The sequence below is a fragment of the Nycticebus coucang genome, chromosome 18 (genome assembly GCF_027406575.1).
Source record: "Nycticebus coucang isolate mNycCou1 chromosome 18, mNycCou1.pri, whole genome shotgun sequence".
Lineage (NCBI taxonomy): Eukaryota > Metazoa > Chordata > Mammalia > Primates > Lorisidae > Nycticebus > Nycticebus coucang.
The window spans coordinates 68,443,750-68,464,641 of NC_069797.1; the positions used below are offsets into that span (position 1 = coordinate 68,443,750).

At 44.6% G+C, this 20,892-nt stretch overlaps 1 pseudogene; it reads right to left on the reverse strand.

Moving 5' to 3' along the window:
• Positions 1–4,293: 4,293 nt before the first annotated feature.
• On the reverse strand, positions 4,294–20,164 carry LOC128571144 (ATP-binding cassette sub-family A member 9-like; annotated as a pseudogene).
• Positions 20,165–20,892: the final 728 nt, after the last annotated feature.

Genomic DNA, 20,892 nt, shown 5'->3' on the forward strand with positions numbered 1-20,892 from the left:
GTTCTAGCCACCTGTCTTCCTTTGTCTATAGGCTGACAATCCCCTGAGGGCCGGGTGCGTCTTAGGCTCAGTAAAGCGGTCCTCTGGGTCAGCCCCGCCTTGGGAACTTCCTGGCTCTGTGCGTGCGTTTCTAGTCCCTGTGCTCCACCCAGGTACCGCCTCAGACAAACCCTTTACTCACAGGACCTACATTTCCATCCCAGATCTGTTCCGTGATGGTTGCCACCTGAGTAGATGCCTGGCCTCCTCTGGTTACCTAGGGAGACAGGGGTTTGGCTTTGGAATATCTGGGAGTGAACCCTATTGTTACCAAAAGATGGCTGCTGCTTTGCGCCTTGGGGCACCACCGCTCCGGCTTGGTTCCCTCTCAGCGGACCGTCCTCTCCTCACTCCTATGCTGCAGAGTCAGCACTGACCAGCTGAAGTTTAGGCCCTGTCCACACCCCTCGAGAAATCACCCGAGAATCTGGACTCCTGGGGGACAGGCCCCCAGGCCTCAGAGTGAGAGTGGAGGGGAGTGCTGGGAGCTCACAGTTGCAGGTAGAGAATATATACAGTTTTATACAGTTTTATGCCTGGCAGGAGAATGCCATGGCACCCTAGTAGGGGAGGTAGGTCCAGTTTTTAGAGGGTCTCTCCTTTGGAGTGTAGTGGGAGGACCTTTGAACTCTGCTTGTTTGTTTGTGGGGCACTCCCAGCCATTCTCATGGGGGAGTGGACTCCCGTCCACTTGGGGATGGATTTTGTACCTTTTGTTTGTATTCTTGGGGTCACAGCTTGCCTCAGCGGAGTTGATGTGTGTCCTTCAACCTTCTCTCTTGGTGCAGCTCTAATCCACCAGGTTACTTGCTAAATTTCTGTCCTTTAACTCCCCTTCTGGATGAGAGCCTCATTTCCCAGCTCCCGGGATGTCCCAGTGTCCTCCCTAAGATCTCCCAGTGCCTGCAGGTCACAGCGTGACAGATGCTGCTACAGGGACACTTGGGATCTCCAGGAAATGGAACAGCTGAAGAGGCGCCGCCAGCTCAGAGCCCAGCTTAAGAGACAAACTCTCTTGACCTGCCTTCTTTAGCTTCCAGTCATTGATCAACTGGGAGAATGAAAATCACCTGGATTATAAAATGAATGATTCTATTCTTAGTACACTAATATTGTATAGTACACTAAATATTCTATAGCACCACCCCTAACAAAGGATTTTCCAGCACAAAATGTTAATCACACCACTGTGAAGAAACTCCCATCTATGTAAGAATAAATAAGATTAGTGTCATTTAAATTACTTATTCATAATCATAATGTTTTCATTGATTAAGTTCTCAGAATAAATTATTCTTACCTTGTACTTCAATGTAACTTTGTGTATGTAAGTTGAGACATTCCTTCCGGTTTTTTATAATAAGAGGAAGGGTGAACTCACTCAAGTTATAGTGTCTTGGGTTGGATTCTGCCCAATGAGAATCTTTGAGAAGGCAGTAAAGTATTTCCAATCCTTTATAATAAGAGTTCTATTTCAAGCCAGCAATTGTAACCTAAGAATTCAGCTCCTTAGCTTTGAAATTTCCATGGATATAGATCAATCAATCAAAACAAGAAAAGCATCTATACTAGCATCTGTAGTAGACAAGTTAGCATTGCGTGGATGGACACTCTGAGGATGTGGGTGCAGATGGACTGAGAGGAAGGATATGTCAACCAGTCAGGGAGTCATCACAGACACACTTGTGAGAAGACAGCAGGAAGGGGCAACCTGGCAGGGTGGAGACCGGCAGCGTCAGACAGCATGAAAATCTCTGGCAATTGCATCAGAGCCCTGCATGAGAAACACATGCCCCGTGCTTCCATCTTACCATTTTGACTGATACATGAACTACGGTACTGATCAACGTAATGCTAACTGTCATTGTAAGAAGTCCCCAAATCTCAACAGTCTCAGTATCTTAATCCCACAGAGTGCTCGATGGCAGCTCAGTTTTCCCCTTTGGTTCGGCCCCTCTCAGCTACCACAGCAGAAGGGCCCTCATTTCTCCTCATGTGGTCCCACCATCTTCAAAGACAGACACGGAGTAGCAAGTCCCCTTCCTGTTTCAAGTCCCTATGACTTTCCCTTCTGCCACTGGTTGGAAGTAGCTCTCTACAGTTAAAGATGACACGATCAGGCCACACAGATAATCTTTCTGTCCTAATGTCACATGTGTTGTGCTGCGTAACAGAGACAACGCTGTAATAACACATCATCTTTACAGGGTCCAGAGATAAGGCCAGGGCACCTTTACTGAGCCATTTTAGAAAATCTGTCTCCCACAGTGGTAAATATGAGTAAGAATATTTATTCATAATACTATTGTGAGGCCTGCATAAAATAATATATGTACAGAACCTGGCAGATAATGTATATTTAGACTTCTTATAAATGATGATAACATTGCCATTACTATACTAGGCTACTAAAATCATTGTATATCTGAAATTCTATGTGACACATTTACTCTTTCAGTTTCTTACACAGAACTGTTATATATAAATCCTTTACTTGACAAACTCTCATTAAGATTATTAGCATTGCTTTTCTTCTCTCTCTTTTTTTTTTTTTTTTTAGCTTTGGGAACATACTTTCAGAATACTAAAATGGCATAAGCCTAAGCCTTGCATCACAAGACACATAAAATCAAACTCTTACATAAAACATCCACACTTTCTTGTTGAAAAATGCTTCACTAAAGTCCTCATTCTAATGAGTGCCATTAGTCCAGTTAAATCAAGTCTTTAAAAACTATGTCTTATTTAGGAGCAATCCTTATGTACAATGATAATGGCATAGTCTTTGACAGTTTGGTTCATTGCAAGGAATATTTTACTCTACCAATAATATAAGTCAAGTGAACCACAGTTTTCAACATTTAACTTGTATCAACTCCTTTGTGCTTTGTAAGAGTGAAGTGAATCAGTATGACCAATATTAATGTCTTTGTCTTTCTCTCTCTCTTTTTTTTTTCCTTTTCAGACAAGGTCTTGCTCTGCCCCATGCTGGTGAGCAATCACAGCTCCCTGTAACTGTGAATCCTGGGCGTAAGTGGTCCTGCCCCCTCACCTCAATCTCCTGAGTAGGTAGGACCACAGCACACGCTGCCACACAGTTTATTTACTGACTTATTTATTTGCAGAGATGGGTTTCATTATGTTGCTCAGGCTGCTCTTGAGCTCCTGGTCTCAAGTGATCCTCCCATTTCAGGTTCCCAAAGTCCTGGTATTATGGGTGTGAGTTACGCTGCCTGGTCAATGTCTTCTTTTTAAAATAAAAAATCTGGAAATTTTTGCCCAAGGTCTCCTAGAAGTAGTCTCATAGGTTAATGGCAATATTTTACCTTCATAAACTAAGAGGATACAAGGAACGAGTAGTATCAAAATAAAGATCTTTCACATATCTTCCTTCAAATGTTCGGTTAGCAACCATAATAGTAGTATCAACAACAAAAACTCACTTAAATGGTAAGAGTGTACAAGTATATTGTGTTTACATTGAGGTGTTTATAGAGTCACCAGTTGGATAGGTCTGAAAAAAGCATACATACAGGAAATTAAGATCTATGATGTTTTTGTGCTTTGCATAAAAGTAGAGCCTTGCATCATAAGAAACATAAAATCAGAAATATGTTTCAAACTCTTACATAAAATATATACTTTTAAATTTTCACTAATTTGATTATTCAAATTCTTATTTCAATTTTCTAATGTAATAGATTATAAATTTCCTTTATAGGTATGACAAACAAAAAACATGAACTCTACAATCTGAAGTGTGTAAAATGACGGGAAAGGAAAATCAGTGAATTAAGAACAGGTTAAAAAAAGAGAGAGAGAAGTAAAAAGAATGAATACTGTGCTTCTATGTAACAAATTGATTCCCTTTTCCCTAATATAAAACTGATATCTTAATTTATACTTTCGTCAAAAAAACTAAGAAAATAATCAATAATCTGAAGTTCAGAGAAAGATAATTAAACAATCTCCATTATTTTTAGAAATGTAAACAATTTGATAATAAATGCATCTTTAAGCTGGATCCTGTGTGAAACGTGGGACTCAGATGCTGGTGTGGAGTCTGGTAGTCTGCCATTGCCCTGAGTGACGCACTCCCCATCCTGCTCTGAGAAATACTAAGGGGAAAAATTATGCCATGACTCTCAAAAGTATTCAGTACCATGTAAGAGATAAGGTACATTAATGCTACCAAATATTGTCTTAAAAACAGTTGTACATTTAACAAGAAACATGGGGTATACATATTAAGCTTTAAGGCTCGTCCTGTGTGAGGAGCTTCCATTTCACTAAAGGATCAATTTCCTCATCAAAATCATCCAACTCCTGCTCCTTGGAGAGTTCCAGGAAAACCTGTAATGGAAAAAAAAAAATTTAAAGGAGAGGGATGTCAAGCTATCTTCTATAGCTCCAAGTGAGTGCAAACAGTATGCACACAAAAAGAAATACTTATATTCCATGGATGATATAAAGTCACTAACAGTGACCCACCTGCTCCAGGGTGGACTGTGAGAGGCTGTACTCCTCCAGGTCCAAGTTCTGTTTAACTGCTTAGGAATGAACATGCATTAGGAGTTTTGTATGTATAAATTTGGGGTATATATATGTACATGTCAAAAAATTAAATTAAGAAAATTTTTTAAAATTTACATATATAATTTTTTTAATTCAGGGAGGTTTACCAAGTCATGTGAAAAGTATACAAATATATCTGAAAAGATAAAGTATTCCTGCCCCAAATTCCTCCACCTTACTACAGCCTGGCTCCTGCTCAGATCTAGAACTAGACAGATTCCCCACTGTCCTACTCCTATTCAACAAAGTGCTGGAAGTCCCAGCCGGAGCAATCAGAGAAGGGAAGGAAAACAGTGCTACCCAAATGGGGACAGATGAGGTCAAATTATTACTCTTTGCTAATGATACAATCTTACATCTAGAAAACCCCAAAGATTCTGCCAAGAAATTTCTGGAATTTGTGAATAGATTGATCCGAGTCTCAGGTTACAGAATCAATATTCATAAATCAAAAGCATTCCTAGACGCCAACAACAGTCAAGCTGAGAATCAAATCAAAGACTCAATACCTTTTACAATCGCAACAAAGAAAATAATATACCTAGGAATATGTTTGACCATGGAAATAAAGGACCTCTATAGGGAGAACTATGAATCTTTGAGAAAAGAAACTGCAGAGGATGTAAACAAATGGAGGAACATGAATCCTATGTATTCAATTTTGATATGAGGACAATTAATAATAATTAATGACACGGTGGAGGTGGGGAAAGGGGTGAGCAGAGAGAGGGAAGGAGGGAGGGGGTGGGGAAAGGAAGAACAGAGAGAGGGAAGGAGGGAGGGAGTGGGGTCTCAGTGTGTGACACATCTTATATTCTCAATGAATCTCCAACAATAAAAAAAATCAAATACGATAATATTGAAAAGATATGAAAGGAGTGTAGATTAGTGTTGCCTAGGACTGAAGAAGATGGGGTGAAAGGGTGTTTTCATGGTGACGAAAATACTCTTAATTGGTTATGGTGGTAGATGCACAACTTTGTGAATATAATAAAATTCCTAAAATTATATACTTTAACACACAAAAGCTATTTTTTAAAAAAAGATAAAGTAATAAGTATACTTAGATTAAATATGGAAAAGCAAATGCACCATGTAGTCACACAACAGGATGGAAATACTGTCCCATTTTCCTACATGTTTGCAGAGACACCACAAGACCAGAAAATAATATGAGAAGTTCCAGAACACCTGTGCAGAATAAGCTAAGAGATGGAATCTGGGTACTTTCTGTGCTGGAAAATCATGTGCCCCTCCACACCTGCCCTCATTGTCCTCTGCCCCACTGTCTACCCCAGAGGTTGACATGAGTCAGGTCTCCTGGTGGGTTCCACCAATGGCAGTCCAGCAGGAGGGGGAGAGGACCAGGGAGGTCACAGCCTTAACTTCTTCACTCCCTCCCTGACAACAACTGTGCCCCTAATTGAAGGTCACGGCTCCTGTCCAGGTGGGCAGTTCCACCTGACTCCACCCCCATGTTCAGGTCACTGCTTTCTTGCTTAGCCCCTTTGGCCCCGAGAACGCTAACAGTCCTGCTGCTTCCAGTCCCGGGTAATTGCACTGTCCCTTGTACCTTTGCAAATATTCCCTTGACAAACAAAATTTCCTCTAATTATGCTAGTCTGAGTTTACCATCTGATACCAATGTGGGCTATGACTGAAACCTCAAATGTGTCGATACGTAAGAGCAGGGAAATAGTGACTAGAAAGGTGATACTGGAAAGCAAAGATCTCCTCTGGACAGTGTCAGACCACTGTGGTGTTTTCTTCCTTCTCACCATGGACAAGGGCACTGGCCCCGTCTGGTGTCTGTAAACATGTGACAACGAAATACCACAGGTGGCCAACTGCCATGACCTTTTAGGGTTTGGAGAAGTCAAGATGCTTGTGTGTTTCTCATGTGAAGGAGAGGTGCCTTAAAAGGATTACCAGGAAGGAGAATCTCAAGGAAGGGTCCTTTGAAAAAAAGGAGGGTGGGATCACACGTCCCAGGAAGCAGTAGTCAGAGGTTACAGGTGGGAGGGAAAGGGAGACTCCAAGACCCCCAGAAGCACCCCGTGAAAGAAACAGCCACCAGATGCATTTTTACACGGCAGGCCCTGATGCTGTGTTACCGCTGCAGTGATCAAGGCAAGCTTCACTGCCGTCTCCTCTCCTCTCCCTTCCCTTACACTCTGCCCTGGAGAGGCCCAGCACATTAGCTTGTGAGTCAAGGAGAGAATGAAGGAAGAGAAAAGATAAAAGTGACCGTCCCTCCATCTAGCTACAGGTCTCAGATACCAGGCAAGTCCAGCCTGGAAGGGGCAGGCGGCTCTTACTGCAGTTTGCATCACCCAAGGTGTAGGTGGTGAGGAGGAAGGAGTCTACGTAGCAAAGCACAGGAATTGTCAGGACGTGAGCATTCAGCCTGCAGGACGCTGGCCTCGCTCGCTCATTCCACGTGCTACAGCTGAGTATGGAACAAAGTCCAAGAACATTTGGAGAAAAGAGGCTGCTTACATTCCACATGTCATACTTTGTGTCACCTTCACATGATGGGGCAGGAAACTGTGATAAAAAGTAGGGATTTCTGCCTCTGAGAACCTTAATTTTAGAATTAAACACAGCAGAGGAATTGGGGAGGGGCAGCTCTAAAAGCAGCAACATTAGGAGGCTTTCCACAAAGGCATAAATGTATTCATGATCTATGTATATATGACTTAATTTAAAAAAAAAGAAAGAAAAGAAAAAGAAAGAAAGAAAAGGCTCCATTGTGTTCCAGGGAGGTGGCCTTCCTGGAACGTCACCCTCCCTGCCCCAAATCCATCATAAAACGTTCCCTGTTGATCCCACTGTCAGAACCCTTCCCACAGGAATGATGCAAGACTGGCCACTGGGCCAAAGGGTCATGGTGGTCAGCATGGAAACTGGCCATGTGACCCACAGAGTGAGGTTGACCAGCAGGATGAGAAGATGGAAAGAAAACCCATCAGGATAACCCTAACCCTGTCTCAGGAAAAGTCTCTGTAAAAACGAGGAAGCCCGAGGGTTCTGCTGAAGGAGGTGGGGGGCTCAGGAGGAGGCAGAGGTTCCACACACGGCTCTCAGGTTCCACACACGAACACAGCGGGCAGACACGGAGCCCAGACGGATGGATACAAAGAGCCGGGTCCAAGGGCCTAACTGAGAGTCGCAGGTCAGCGTGCCTGGACAGGGAGGAGCCTCCTCATCTGGATCTATCACCATGGAGGAATACACAGGGACAAGCCAAGTTCTGTTGTGTGAATCTGTGGATCTCTAGCCACAGTTTCCTGCCCCATCACGTGAATGTCCATGGTCTCTGTCCTCAGGAGCCTGGATCAGTTACAACAGGGCTCCTCAACCTTGGCACTAAGGGTGTCTGCTCAGATCCCTCTTTCTGGTGGGGCTGACCTGTGCACTGTGCGATGTTTAGGGCCATCCCTGGCCTCTGCCCACTAGATGTCAGCTGTGTCCCCCCCAACCCAAGCTGTGAGAGTCAAAAATAATCCCACCATCATCAAATCACCCTTGTTGAGGACCAGTGGATTAGAAGCTTAGTCATTTATTGACAATGTTCGTGTGTTTTGTTACCACTGGTGGCATGTAAGGTTTGGACTTAGCTGTTCCCCACAGTCTGTTCTCTAACAGCCGCTCTTACCCATCTCTAATTTGAAGAAAGCCTTCAAAAGGGATAAAGGTCGCACGTCCTCCACAGGCAACTTGTAGACCATCAGGGAGGAGCATCTGGGGAGAAGATGAGGGGTGAGGCTGCACTCTGGGTGTCCAGGTTGCGACCCCGTAAGGTGCACATCTAAAAGGGGCAACACCTGGTCATCGGTTTGTTTAAAGTGCAGCTCTGTGGTGGGGACACTGAGAGCAGAGGCTCTTTGACCACAAGAAGTCAGTCTGCTCAGAGGGGACAAGAGGACAAAGTGGAGAAAATCACAGAGGCTGCTCCTTAAGAAGGGAAGAGGCAAGATCCTCCCCTTCTCCTTAGCCAGAAGAGAGCATTTTTGTAAAAAGAACTAGGGTCAATCCCTCTTTCTCCCACTCTGAACCTCACACTCCCCACTGCTAATAATACAGTGCTGAGATCCCCTCCACTGAGTTTTGACGGATGCCTGGGACTCTGGCAGGCTCTGGACAGGTGATCTCCTTTAATGCAGGACGGTTTTCCTTCTAGAAGGGACCTCTGAGCCGACCTGCGTGCGTGCCCACTCCTGTAGCTGGCACACTGCGCGACCCCCATGAACACGCCTTCCCTTGTAAGAGCCAGGGGTAGGTCAGCTCTATGTTCTCTTACTTCCCTTCTGTGGTGCCCTGGGAATTGAATTTTCTCTGCCAATTAAAGTACTCACAATTACCAAAGAATTACACCCCTCCCCTCAAGAAAAAGAGAGAGAGAAGATAAAGCTTTTATTTCTATCACCATAAGAGAAACACAGACCCAGTTGAAACAAAATGACACGTGTGTTCACCTGTCCTGCCAAACAGCCTGGGGGAAGAGCCTCAGGATCTCTGTGTGGAGGGGCTCCACCTGTGCGGGGGTCTTCACCTTCATCACCAGCAGATACTCTCTGCTGAATTTGCTCTTCAGGTGTTGGATGGAACCGATGCACCTGGAGGTGGGAGGAGGATGAGATCAAGGAAGAAAAGGCGGAGTCTGTGGCTGGGGACGCCCATTCTCTGAAGCCCGGGAAGGGCGGCCAGCCCAGCTCCTCCCAGGGGGTGGCCTTGTGCAGGGATCTGTCCTTCCTTCAGAGCACACAGCCTGGGGCCCAGTGTGGGCTGGGGTGGGCACTCACCTCAGCCTCCCCGACACCATGATGGCCACTCGGTCACACACGGCCTCAGCCTCCTCCATGTACTAGGTGGTCAGGAGGACGCCCTTATCCGTGTTCCTGCACACGGCCCCCATCACCTGCCTGAATGTCAGTAGAGGGAAATGTTAACTAATTTAAGGAACATTTAGGGTATTGTGGAACTTTTAAAAAGAAGTTTCCACCGACACTCATATGAAGCAAGAAGTGAGATTAGACAAAGAAGGGAGTTTTTGGACAGGCATGGAAAACAACCAGACTGCTAGTTAGAGTGTGTAATTCAGAACGTGGCTTGGTTCGATTATAGTAAAATGTTGTTTAGAAAAATGGTAAGTTAGGGGACACTTAGGAGAAGGCAGTGAGAAGAAAGACTGACTAAAATGCACGATAATCAAAAAATATGCCCAACAGGTACCAAACGACAGAATTCAGGAAGACTGGGAATGTTTCTTTATTTCCACTGTAAGAATTGTGTATCAGATAATGCTATAGAAAAATTTAAATTGTCATAAGAGATTGATTTGACGGAGCATAAAAGTGTTCCATGCAGACCTAACAGATCTAAGAAAAAACAAAATTCTTAGAATGTTTATGCGGTGAGGGAACAAACCTTTCTCTGCTCAGTAAAGACTGGCTGTGCTATGACATTAGGTGATTTTTTCTCTCAATCTTGCCCTTCCTGGTGACCTGGGGTCTTTCCCTTTCCAGGTAAAGGGCGACCGTGAAGGCCACTGTCAGAGGGTATAAATCCGTGCAGAAGTCACTCGTGATACTGCTCACCACATTTGCTGCTGCCCCTCAGGGTCCATCCCTGTGGACAGCTCGTCCAGCAGCACCACCGGCGGGTCCCCCAGGACGCTCAGGGCGAAGCCCAGCTGGAAGGGGAGGGAGAGCGCGTCCGGCACGGTCTGCGGGTGCACAGAGCAGCCCCGAGCCCCGGCCCTACCTTTCTCTTTATTCCCTCCGATAAGGTCTCCACCGGGGCCTTCAGATGGTCCTGCAGCTTGAGCGCATCAGCCAACCTGAGGGGCACAGAGCGAGTCGGCCGCGGGACCCTGCGCCCTGGGGACTGTGTGCGGGGACGCTGCTGGGAATAGTCAGGGCCCTCAGGCCACTAATCCCACCCTGCTCCGCTCCCTTAGGAGCCTTTCCTGGTCATCTCTTTAATCCTTTCTCTCCACAGTAAGAATAACCTTTTCCTCTCCGGGAATGAAGCAACAGAAAACAGTCCTGAGCCCAGTTCTGGACGGCCACGTCTTCTCCCACCAGTTCGGGGCCACTGGTTAGAACCTTTCCCCCTTAAGGAACATCATGCCTGTGGCATCCGGCAGCAGAGAATGGTGCGTCCTGTCCCCCTGCACGTACCATGAGCCGGCGATCTCCGCGTCCCCTCTCCGCAGCCCCTTCACGGCAGCGTAGGCCTCCAGGTGCTCCCCGGCGGTCAGGCTGGGCCATAGCGCGTTCTCCTGCGGACAGGACCCCAGGACGCCCAGGGGGTCTCCTCTGCCGCTCCCTTTCAACAGCACCTGCACGAAATAAGCTCATTCTCAGAGTCTGTCCAGAGTTCTGTGTGTGCCTGTGCACGCGGGTATTTCCGTGGTGGCCTCTTCCCGCGGACAGGTGCGAAGTGTACAAAAGTAAATAACTAATCCCTCAGCTCTGGGGAAAGACGCAGAGCACAGGAAAGTAGAAGGCAGATACTCCACCGTGTTGCATCCGTTATACTTTAGCCTCTATTCTCAGTCCCGGCACCGTGGTTGGATCCAGGCTGCTGGTCTGACTGTCTGTTGTTTCCCGTTGTTTCCCTTCACTTCATCATTCACTGATCCAGACACTCAGAGGAACAGACACTCAACTGAGGAGTCTTCCCCGAGAGAAACAGGAGTAATTACAGGATCCATTCCCCAGTAAGGAAGCAGCTCTCGGTCAGGGACAGTCCTCCTCCCAGGGGAGATTCACCTGTGTCTGCACACACTTGGTTGTCATGACTGGTGTGTGTGCACACTGGTAAGGGGGATGCGACTGGCATCAGGGAAGGGGGCCAGGCCCAGCTCTAACTGTCCCACAGTGCAGGGGACGGTCCCCAACACAGGGTCCAGCCCACACTGTCGCTGGAGCTTCAGCACTGTGTGTGGCCCATGGGGACCTGTAAATGCGTGAGGGCATTTATTAATCATGTGACAGGTACTGGGCTATACTATAATAACAGCTCGTGCGCACTCAGCACTTGCTGTCTGCCGGAATCCAAGCATTTTATGCATTTTGGATTACATTATCCTCTTACCGAAGCCCCGTGTGTGTTAGATGTGTTTTTTATCAGTCATATTTTTACATGTGAGGAAACTAACGCACACATGGATTTGGAAACTCGCACAAAGTCCAGATGGGAAATCTGAGACTTAAAACTTGACCCTGAGAATCCAAGCCCTTGATCTAAGTGCTATATGGTTTTCCCCAAAACGAAGGAGGGGAAACCTAGCCATCCCTGCTCATGGAGCTGTCATTCCACAGAAACGGAAAATAAACAAGTAAGCGTGTAAGAGATCTGATTATAGCCTCTGCTTCCTGCTTTGGAGGAAATAGATCTGCTGAACAGTAATAGACAGGGCTTAGGTTATCTAGTAACACAGCAGGGAAAGGCTTGGGGGGAGGTAGGTGCTAAAGTGACAAGGAGATGGCTGAGCACAGGGAGAGGTGAGGGAGGGCACTCTGACCCTGAAGAGCAAACCCAGAGGCCCTGAGGTGAGAAGGGACCTGAGGCCAACAGGAGCAGGGGGAGGGCTGCAGAAGGCCCGGTCTGTGGCCGCCCTGGTGAAGATTTTGGATCAATTCTCAGAGAGGTGGTAAGTGGGAGGGTGACAGGACCTCGGGTGCATCACGTGAGGACTGCTGGGGCTGCTGTGTGAGGCAAGAGTGGATGTGGGAAGACAACTTAGGAGTCTCTGCAGCGGTCAAGGCCGCCGGGCAACCACACCCCTGACGTCAGGGCAAGGACAAGGGTCAGCAGCATTTCCCCTTCACAGGTGTAGACTTTGACCTCTGTCCATTATTTTACTCACCTTGGCCTAGCCCTAGACTCACCAGCAAAGGGTATTCCTATGTTATTATAGCAGGTTTTTCTCACTCTGATCACTATTGTTTTAACAAATCCGGAATCTTTTCTCACTAGGCCAGCACCACTTTGTGCTTCAGAAACCTCAGTGTACCCGCAATCATATTAATACTTTCTGCTGCTCTGTCATTCCATGACATCACTGGGGCCAGGACATGGCTCAGTAATTGTAAGGAAGTTTCTGTTGTGAATGCTCCATGCAAAGACGTGTGACATTTTATCTGCTCCTGGACTCCTGTTGTTTCGCGAGTGACGTACAATCTGTGATTACAGCATGTAGGTGGCAAACAGTTACTACACGGGAAGATTCTTGACTCTTCACACACATGAGCGGCATCTGTCAGGGGTTTCTGCGGGATGCTGCTGAGACCGCTCAGTTCTGACACTTCTTGGTTTCCAAGAATCAGCAAAGCTTAGTCCTATGACCTTTTAATGAATCTATTTTTTACTCATTAAAGAGCATGGCATAGGTTATATGTAATCCTTCTTAGCAGCTAACTATTAAGAAAGAGAAATTTTTAATCAACCCTCTTCATTCAGGATTAACAAGCTGTGGTATATGTACACCATGGAATACTATTCAGCCATAAAAAAGATGGAGACTTCGCATCCTTTGTATTAATCTGGACGCAAGTGGGATACATTATTCTTAGTAAAGCATTGCAAGAATGGAGAAGCATGAAACCTATGTACTCAGTTTTGATGTGAGGGCAATAAATGACCTAGTGCCTGGTGGTGGGGGGGTGGGCGGAAGGAGAGAGCAGAGAGAGGGAAGGAAAAAGGGGGAAAAATACTAAAAAAATTTAAAAATGTGTTGTTCTGTAAAAAAAAAATCCTCTTCATTCAATGCATAAATCTCCCTAATTTAATCAATTATCTACCCAGTTTTAGGATCGCCATTAAGGCCCCTGCTGTCACGTTTGCCCCAGGCGGCATCAGTGACCATCTTTCCGTGTGTTTCACTGACCTGCCCTGTGGTTGGTTCTGTGTCTCCAGAGATCATCTTAATCACTGTACTTTTCACACCCCATTGTGTCCTAACAACCCTATAACTTCACCTGAAAGAAAGAGATATGCTCAGAAATATGCAAATCATTACAATGAAAATAAAAGCAAATGCTATAGGAGGACTCATTATTCATCAAGCAGTTTGTGAAATGTGCTGTGTGCATCATTACACACACACACACACACGCCTAGCATCTTCACGAGCTTCACTCTACAGGTGAGAACGCTAAGGCTTAAAGAGGACGAACAACTCACCCAGAGACACGCAGCCAGTAAGAGGCTGAGCTGGAATTTGAAATTAATTTAATTTCAAAGCCTGTTGCACTGAACCACAAAATGTGCTATTTGTTAGGAATGAAGACCCATTACTATGTCTCAGAGGGATCGGTTTTTAGCACTATTCTCTGCTGTGAAATTAATTCTTACTTAAACATTGACACCATCTTTCCCAACAGAAAGACCGCCTCTTTTGTTGTTGTTGCTTTGCTTGTTTTGACAGAACAGACATAACTGTCTTCCTATACAAAGAGAAACTCTATTATAATTATAACTGAGGCTTTTCTGTGGGAAGGAGCAACCTCAGCCTGCAGATGAGCTTGTCGACAGATGACTCAGGACTCTTACTCCCTTTGCAAGGCCCAATCTTCAGCGCTCAGGATTGCTCTGCTAACAGACCTACTGTTTCCAACCTTTTTTAACACAGAAAGAGACATTCCTTGTGGCGATTTTTTTCTTCCTTTTGGAAAAGCAATTTTTCTTTTTGCCTGCATATTCCTTCCGCAGGCAGCTGGCAATGATGACTGGTTTCTGTAGAGACATGTAAATAATAATGGGTTTTATTCTCACCTTGATTGGAAATAGTGCCCCGTACTCTCCTCACCAGACCTTTCCCTAAACCAGAAATCAAACTAGTTCTTTCCCCAGATGCTGCAATTTTAAAAGCAAACTCTCCCAGCCTGTATTCCTGCAGGGAAAGGGTATTTGCACCGCATCCTGTGATTTGTTCTTGTCCTTATCCAGCCAGCAGGAATAGAGACATTTGCTGAAAAGAAATAGATTTGTTCATACACACCCTCTCGCACACAAACATGCAAACCAACTCACAGTCATCTCAAATGAACGTGTGTTTCATTCATTCTCCTCAACTGCCTCTGAGTTGTTTTGCAGTAAGTTTTACTTGGGTTATAGAAGTCAGAAACGTTACTCAGGTACTGCACTGTTTACTGTACTTATCAAAACTGACTCTGAACAATAAATTTACACAATAATGTCTGTGTCTGTGTGTTTCTTTGTCCCCTGGCCTTTGTGGGCACCGCGTAACCACTGAAGTCGAGTCATGAGCTCTGTGTGTAAGAATGAAAGAACTTCAAGTGTTTTTCAAAGATTAAGATTAGAGTGTCGCTCCCTTTATCTGACCGAAAAGAATACTGGGTGGGCATCTTGGTGACTCTACCTCATCCGTGTCTGTGACAGTCACAGCGTTCTCTGTCCTGGTTCTTTCCATCTGAACATCTTCATCCTCCACTTCTGGTTCTTCTGGGTTTGAGAAAAACTCACTGCTTCTTGGAGAAATTCTAAAATCGAAACAGTGTGATAATGACATCATTTTAAGTTGAAAAACCTGTAGCAAAAATAAGAATTTTCTATAAACTGTTATTAATAATTTGAATAGATTCGCTATGAGCTCAACATAATCTGTCCTTGTAGGCTGCACCATCTGAGTCAAATGATGTTACTCTTATGTTATCTTTGCTTTTAACCTAAATTTTATTTCTCTTGTGAGGATAGTAATTATTTTTCCAAAGAACAAAAGTGATGTCCATCCTCTGGCAAAAGGTTTTGAAGCAATGTTGCCTGAGGAGGTCCAGGAACTGTAATTTTGATACAGCTATTTTAAAGTTTTGAAGGCTTTATGAGAACCAGGTATCTAAAGATTTGGAATCAGCATTATGGTACAGAAAATCCAGGACATCTAATCACCATAGCAGCATCTGATCAGTTACTGAGCACAGCCAGTTTGGGGGAAGATGTGTCAGAATCAATCTTTCCTCACTCCGCCAGTCTAGTTCTCTCCTTCATCACCCACCACTGACTCCTGCTGATTCCCACATCTTTCTCTCCTGCCCCAGTTAGGTCTCCTGGGTATTGTCTGGTCTCCCAGTTCTCAGTGTCAGGAGTGAGTACTGTACCAAGTAGAGCCGACACCAGAGTGATCACAGATAAAAAAATATCACACACACACACACACACACACATTCATTGCAAAGGGAAAGTGCATCTCAGAGGGAAAGGCTGGTCATTCTCTCCAAGTGGAGGAAGATTCCCAAGTCTGAGCACAGGCTGGCTTCATGAGCTCACCAGTTTGTCCTGCCTTTCTCCTGGCAGGATTTGTTGCTATTTCCTGCCTTTGGAGTGACTGACAGGTTGGGGTTATATAACAGATTACCTAACAGGTTAGGTTATATACAGCTTCCTTACTCCACATACATCCTCCCAGAATCCCTTGAGCTATGCTATGTTATGCTAATTAGATGGTAATGAGCCCCAAATCAGTTACATGTCACCAGAACTCCTTACTCGGTATGTTCCCACTAGGTTCTTGCCTCAATTTGGTTCCCGTCCTCTTACCTTAGCCACTTCCTTGCCACATGTTTACCCTCCAGCTGACCTAACACCACCCCAAATTGCTGCCGTCTGTTGGTTTCCTAAAGCATGGCTGTCATCTTGTCACTATCCTGTGTTAACACCGACATTAGATCGAGCTGGATTTCTACTGTGGATGGTAGACCAGGTTATCAAGATACACCTGAGCCTTGGTTTCTCATTATATAGTTTACAAAGACTTCCCTACACTTCCCTATTGCAAGACCCTCTGATAGCTGGCTTCACTTGCATTTTCTATTATCTCCCAAGACAAGCCTTCCAGAGTGCTCCAGCTGCCTTCTCAAATCTGCAAAAATAGGGCATTCGTCTCAGCCTCTGTCCTATTGAGACTACCACTCCCGCTTCCTGGCCACACTTACCCAAGGGCTTATTGAGACTTACTCATTATTTTAAAGATTCTGCTTCTCACATATAACTTTCCTCAGCAGTGAAATTCTATTCTGCCTTGATTTTTTCATCACCTCAAGTGTGTTCATGTGAATTCTTGCACAGGATTTTAAGCTCAGTAGAGTTCCATGAAATAGTAATTTTGTATACCACAAAAATAACTTTAACACCATCCTCTGAAGTACTTTTTACAAAATCAATTAAGCATTTTAGAATTGAATTTGAATTTTCTCCACCTGAACACGGGATCCTTTCTTATTGATTGCTTCCTGAAGTTCTTTTCTAGACATCTCAGGATGAAGAAGAAAATGAAAAAATGAAGGTAAGGCTACAGAAAAAGAAAGAAAATCAAAATTAACGTCACCATATGAACAATGATTTCAATATTGGAATTGATTTAAGCAGAGTGATAGGACATAAAACTAGACTTGATAACATTTTCATGAGATTGAAAGACAATCTACATAATATTTTATGAAACTCCCCAAACTAACTTCACTGCTATCCAGGTAGAACTTAACAGAATCATAGAAATAACAGGATGAAACCAGTAGGACTCAAGCCATTTAGAGCTGAGGCTTCACACTCGGCATCAGACAGCTGTTGTAAAGATAGTGATACACATTTAAAATTCATTGTGTGTGTGTGTGTGTGTGTGCATATCTGTTGCTTCAGATGCCCAGAATGACCAAAACTTTTTCACTTGATGTGATTCAAAGAAACTCAAACCATACACGGCTGTGTTCCCTCATGCGAGCACATTGACAAGGAGATGCCTTCTCACCAGGAGCAGTGCCAGGTATACGATTTGAGACTCTGACTCTCCCAAGTAATCCCTGGAGTTAGGAGAAACCTGTTAAGTGAGGAGAAAGTGTGTTCAGATGGACCTTTATCTGTTCATGGAATTGGCCCAACTTGAGACAAGTCACTGTCTATTAAATGGCCTTAGGACAATTCTACCAGATCCTCCCTCGAGGACCAGGTAAACACCCAGGTCTGTCTGTGTAGATGTTGTCTTTGCTTCCAAGGTATCTCAGTGAATTGTCGACCTGTGCTCGTCTATAAGCTGAGACGCTTCTGTGCATAACACCGTGAGTTAGCAGGGTTTGCCCTGTTAGGAGAACCCACAGCTAATGCTGGCACGACGCGCTGAAGCAACCTCCAAGTTTGACTTAAGACAAACCCTCTCCCCTGACTTCCCCTTTTCTCCTGGCGGGATTTGTTGCTATTTTCTGCCTTTTGAGTGACTGACAGATTGGGGTTATGTAACAGATTACCTAACAGGTTAGGCTATATAACAGCTTCCTTACTACTCTTGCATTCTCCCAAAATCCCTTGTGAAAACGCTGCCCATGCTATGCTAATTAGATGGTAATGAGCCCCAAATCAGTTACAGGTCACCAGAACTTCCTACTCTGTACGTTCCCGCTAGGTCCTTCCTCACCTGTGCTCTTTCTCCCTATTCTTCCACTCGGACCCCTGGAATTGCTACATTGCTCTTGCCCTCTGACATTCGCTTTTGAAAATAATCATGACATCCCTTCACACTGAAGGCAAAGTGATTGCCCCAGAGTTTCACCTGGGTACATGTAAGGACATTTTCCCAGCATCCTGCATCTTTAGTGAGTAAAGGCTAAAGGGGCTAATTTTGTTCCTAGAGCTACACTCATTTAGACTTTTCCTGAGCAATTTTAAGCCCTTTGTAACAAATTTTTAACCATCACAGCCATCCACCATCCACCAGATAACTTTTTTGGTAATTTGCACAACTTAACAGCATTTCACATGATTTTGTCCTCTAAAGTGCCTTAGTTGTCCACTTTCAGTAATTGCCCATCCAGAATGAACTCTGGGCCCCCCCCCCTCTGCCACCACATTTCAGTTTTCCAGCTTCCTGATCCCAGTGTCCTTACCACAGAAGGTGGAGCTGGTGACCCTCCAACACGCCAACCTCTTCTCCACTGTTCACAGCCCCCCAACGACCTGAGGGGACATTGTCCAGCTTAGAAGACACAGTACAACCCTCCTTGCACAGACCACAGCTCGCTTATCCTTTGCTTTGTCAGACTCGGCCAAAATGAATTCAACTTTCCAAGCCTGAATGAATGCAACTCCCTGCCTTCCCAAACCTCAATGAGAAGCAACTTCAGTAAGACCCCTCAGATTTGCTGACTTCACTTGAAAAGTGGGGCACGGGGACTTGAGCCCTGCCTGTTGATCCTGCAGACAGCATCAACTACTTTCCACATCTTTAACGCTCAGAATCCCAAGACTCCTCTACCACCATCAATTGGGATTTCACCTCTCATTTCCCCAGGAGGTAAAATCGGGTAGAGAAGAACCAGCTCATTTTTCTACCAGCAAAAACACCAACTCCCTGCCTCTGTGCTCACTCACTCTGGTCACGATTTCCTGTTCAGCACGTGGGAAGTTCCTGCTTCTGTGGACAGGACCCCTCTGCTTCTGCCCTGAATGCACAATTTTTTCCCAGCTATTCAAGGACGTGACTCCTGAGGTGCCTCCATCTCTCCTTTCCATCAGATCAGCACAGTGAAGCTACTTTCTCAGCACAGACAGACAAAACCTCCCCTCCCCATTCATCAGCCCTTGAATTTTTCTGCTGCCCTTTTTGGCAAAATTCCTGGAAATACAGGGTGGCCATTTAAATCGTGCACTGTTTCAATTTGCACAAGGACTTTATGGCCACCCCGTATTTCCCGCACCCACTTTCACCATTTCCTCACCTCACATTTGCTACTCAACTTACTCTTACTGGATTTTTGTTAAAATAAGCCTTGTTAAGATGACCAATGACCTCCATGTAGTCCGCTGACATCTTTCTAGACCTCTCTGCAGCACTGATAATTTAGTGCTGCGTCCTTTCCAAAGCATTCCTTATTGCCTTCTGCCACACACTCTTACATATGGCTACTTAAGTGTTTGAGGAGTTTCTGGGCAGAGATTCTGGCCCACAGGAGTCTGCCGTTTCTGCTCTCCTGTCCCCCTAGCTCCATCTCAAACTGATTGGATCCTCCTCTTCTTAACCTCTGAATTTTAGAGTTCAAGATCAAGTCCTTGCCCCTCTTTTCATTTCTGCCCATACTCACTATGTAGGTCATATAATCCAGTGCTAGGGCTTTTAATACCATCTATAAACTGATGAATCTCAATTATTTAGCTTTAATTACAATCTCCACATGCCCGGACACACTGAATTCCAGATTTGTACATCTGAGTGGCTACTGGACATTTTTCTTTGCATGTCTGTCAGGAGTCTTAAATCTAACATGCCCAAAACTTAACACAAAGGGGGAATCTCTTCAGCCTCACGATCAGAGTTCCCAGGAGTGAGCATTGTCATGAGAGCTATAAAATTCTACTCCCTTGAGTTGCCTTAGACCTTCTTAAACCAAGACGCGGCTTCTTTCAGAATGAGAACATGCCTCTTGCCTGTGGAAGATAATTGGCTTTCCAGAAACAGAAACTGGACACTTTGCACAGTTGAGGACTCTACCTACCTTTTTTCAATATTCAATGCTTCCTCAAAAGGCTTTTTCATGACTGTAGGACAGGTATAGGACTATTTACCTTAGAAAAAATGAAATAAGTGCCAATCAATGTGTATGTTGGCATTAATATTGTGCTGAAAAATATCCCTAGAAACCCATTTCCATTTATATCAACAGCAAATATGGTGAAGATGGTGACCTAAGACAAAAGCATAACACAGTGTCACTAAATTGTAACTATCTGAACTTCAGAACGTTTTCAAGAGGGTAGAAATTGGTCTTGCAGATTTTCTTATTTTCAACGTCATCCCCCAAGCTAGTATTGCCGTCACTTCTCTTTCTTTGCAACATGGGATTGTGCTACCATTTTGAATGGGATCGATTACAAATGTTTTCAAAGAGACAACAGTGCTTCTCAAACTCAATGACTTCACAAATCAGATGGAGTTCTTGGTAAAATCCGGATTTAGAGGAAGATATTATTACCTATTATTCTGCATTTTTCTTTTTTCATTTCACAGTAGACCATAGACATCCTTTGTCTCCCAAATAGTAAGTGAGGTGAATCAGAGTGACCATTTTGCATGCCTCACTGACACAGGATGTCATAATTAATTACAGGAAGGGTCCTTGCTGACAGTAGGTAAAGAATCTGATATAATTTTACCATTTATCATTTAATATGATATTTACCATTGGGTGCTGGTCATTTGTCCTTCCTTTATTCATATTTTCTTTTATGAGGCATTTTTAAGGACCTATGTGGTATTTTCTTGAC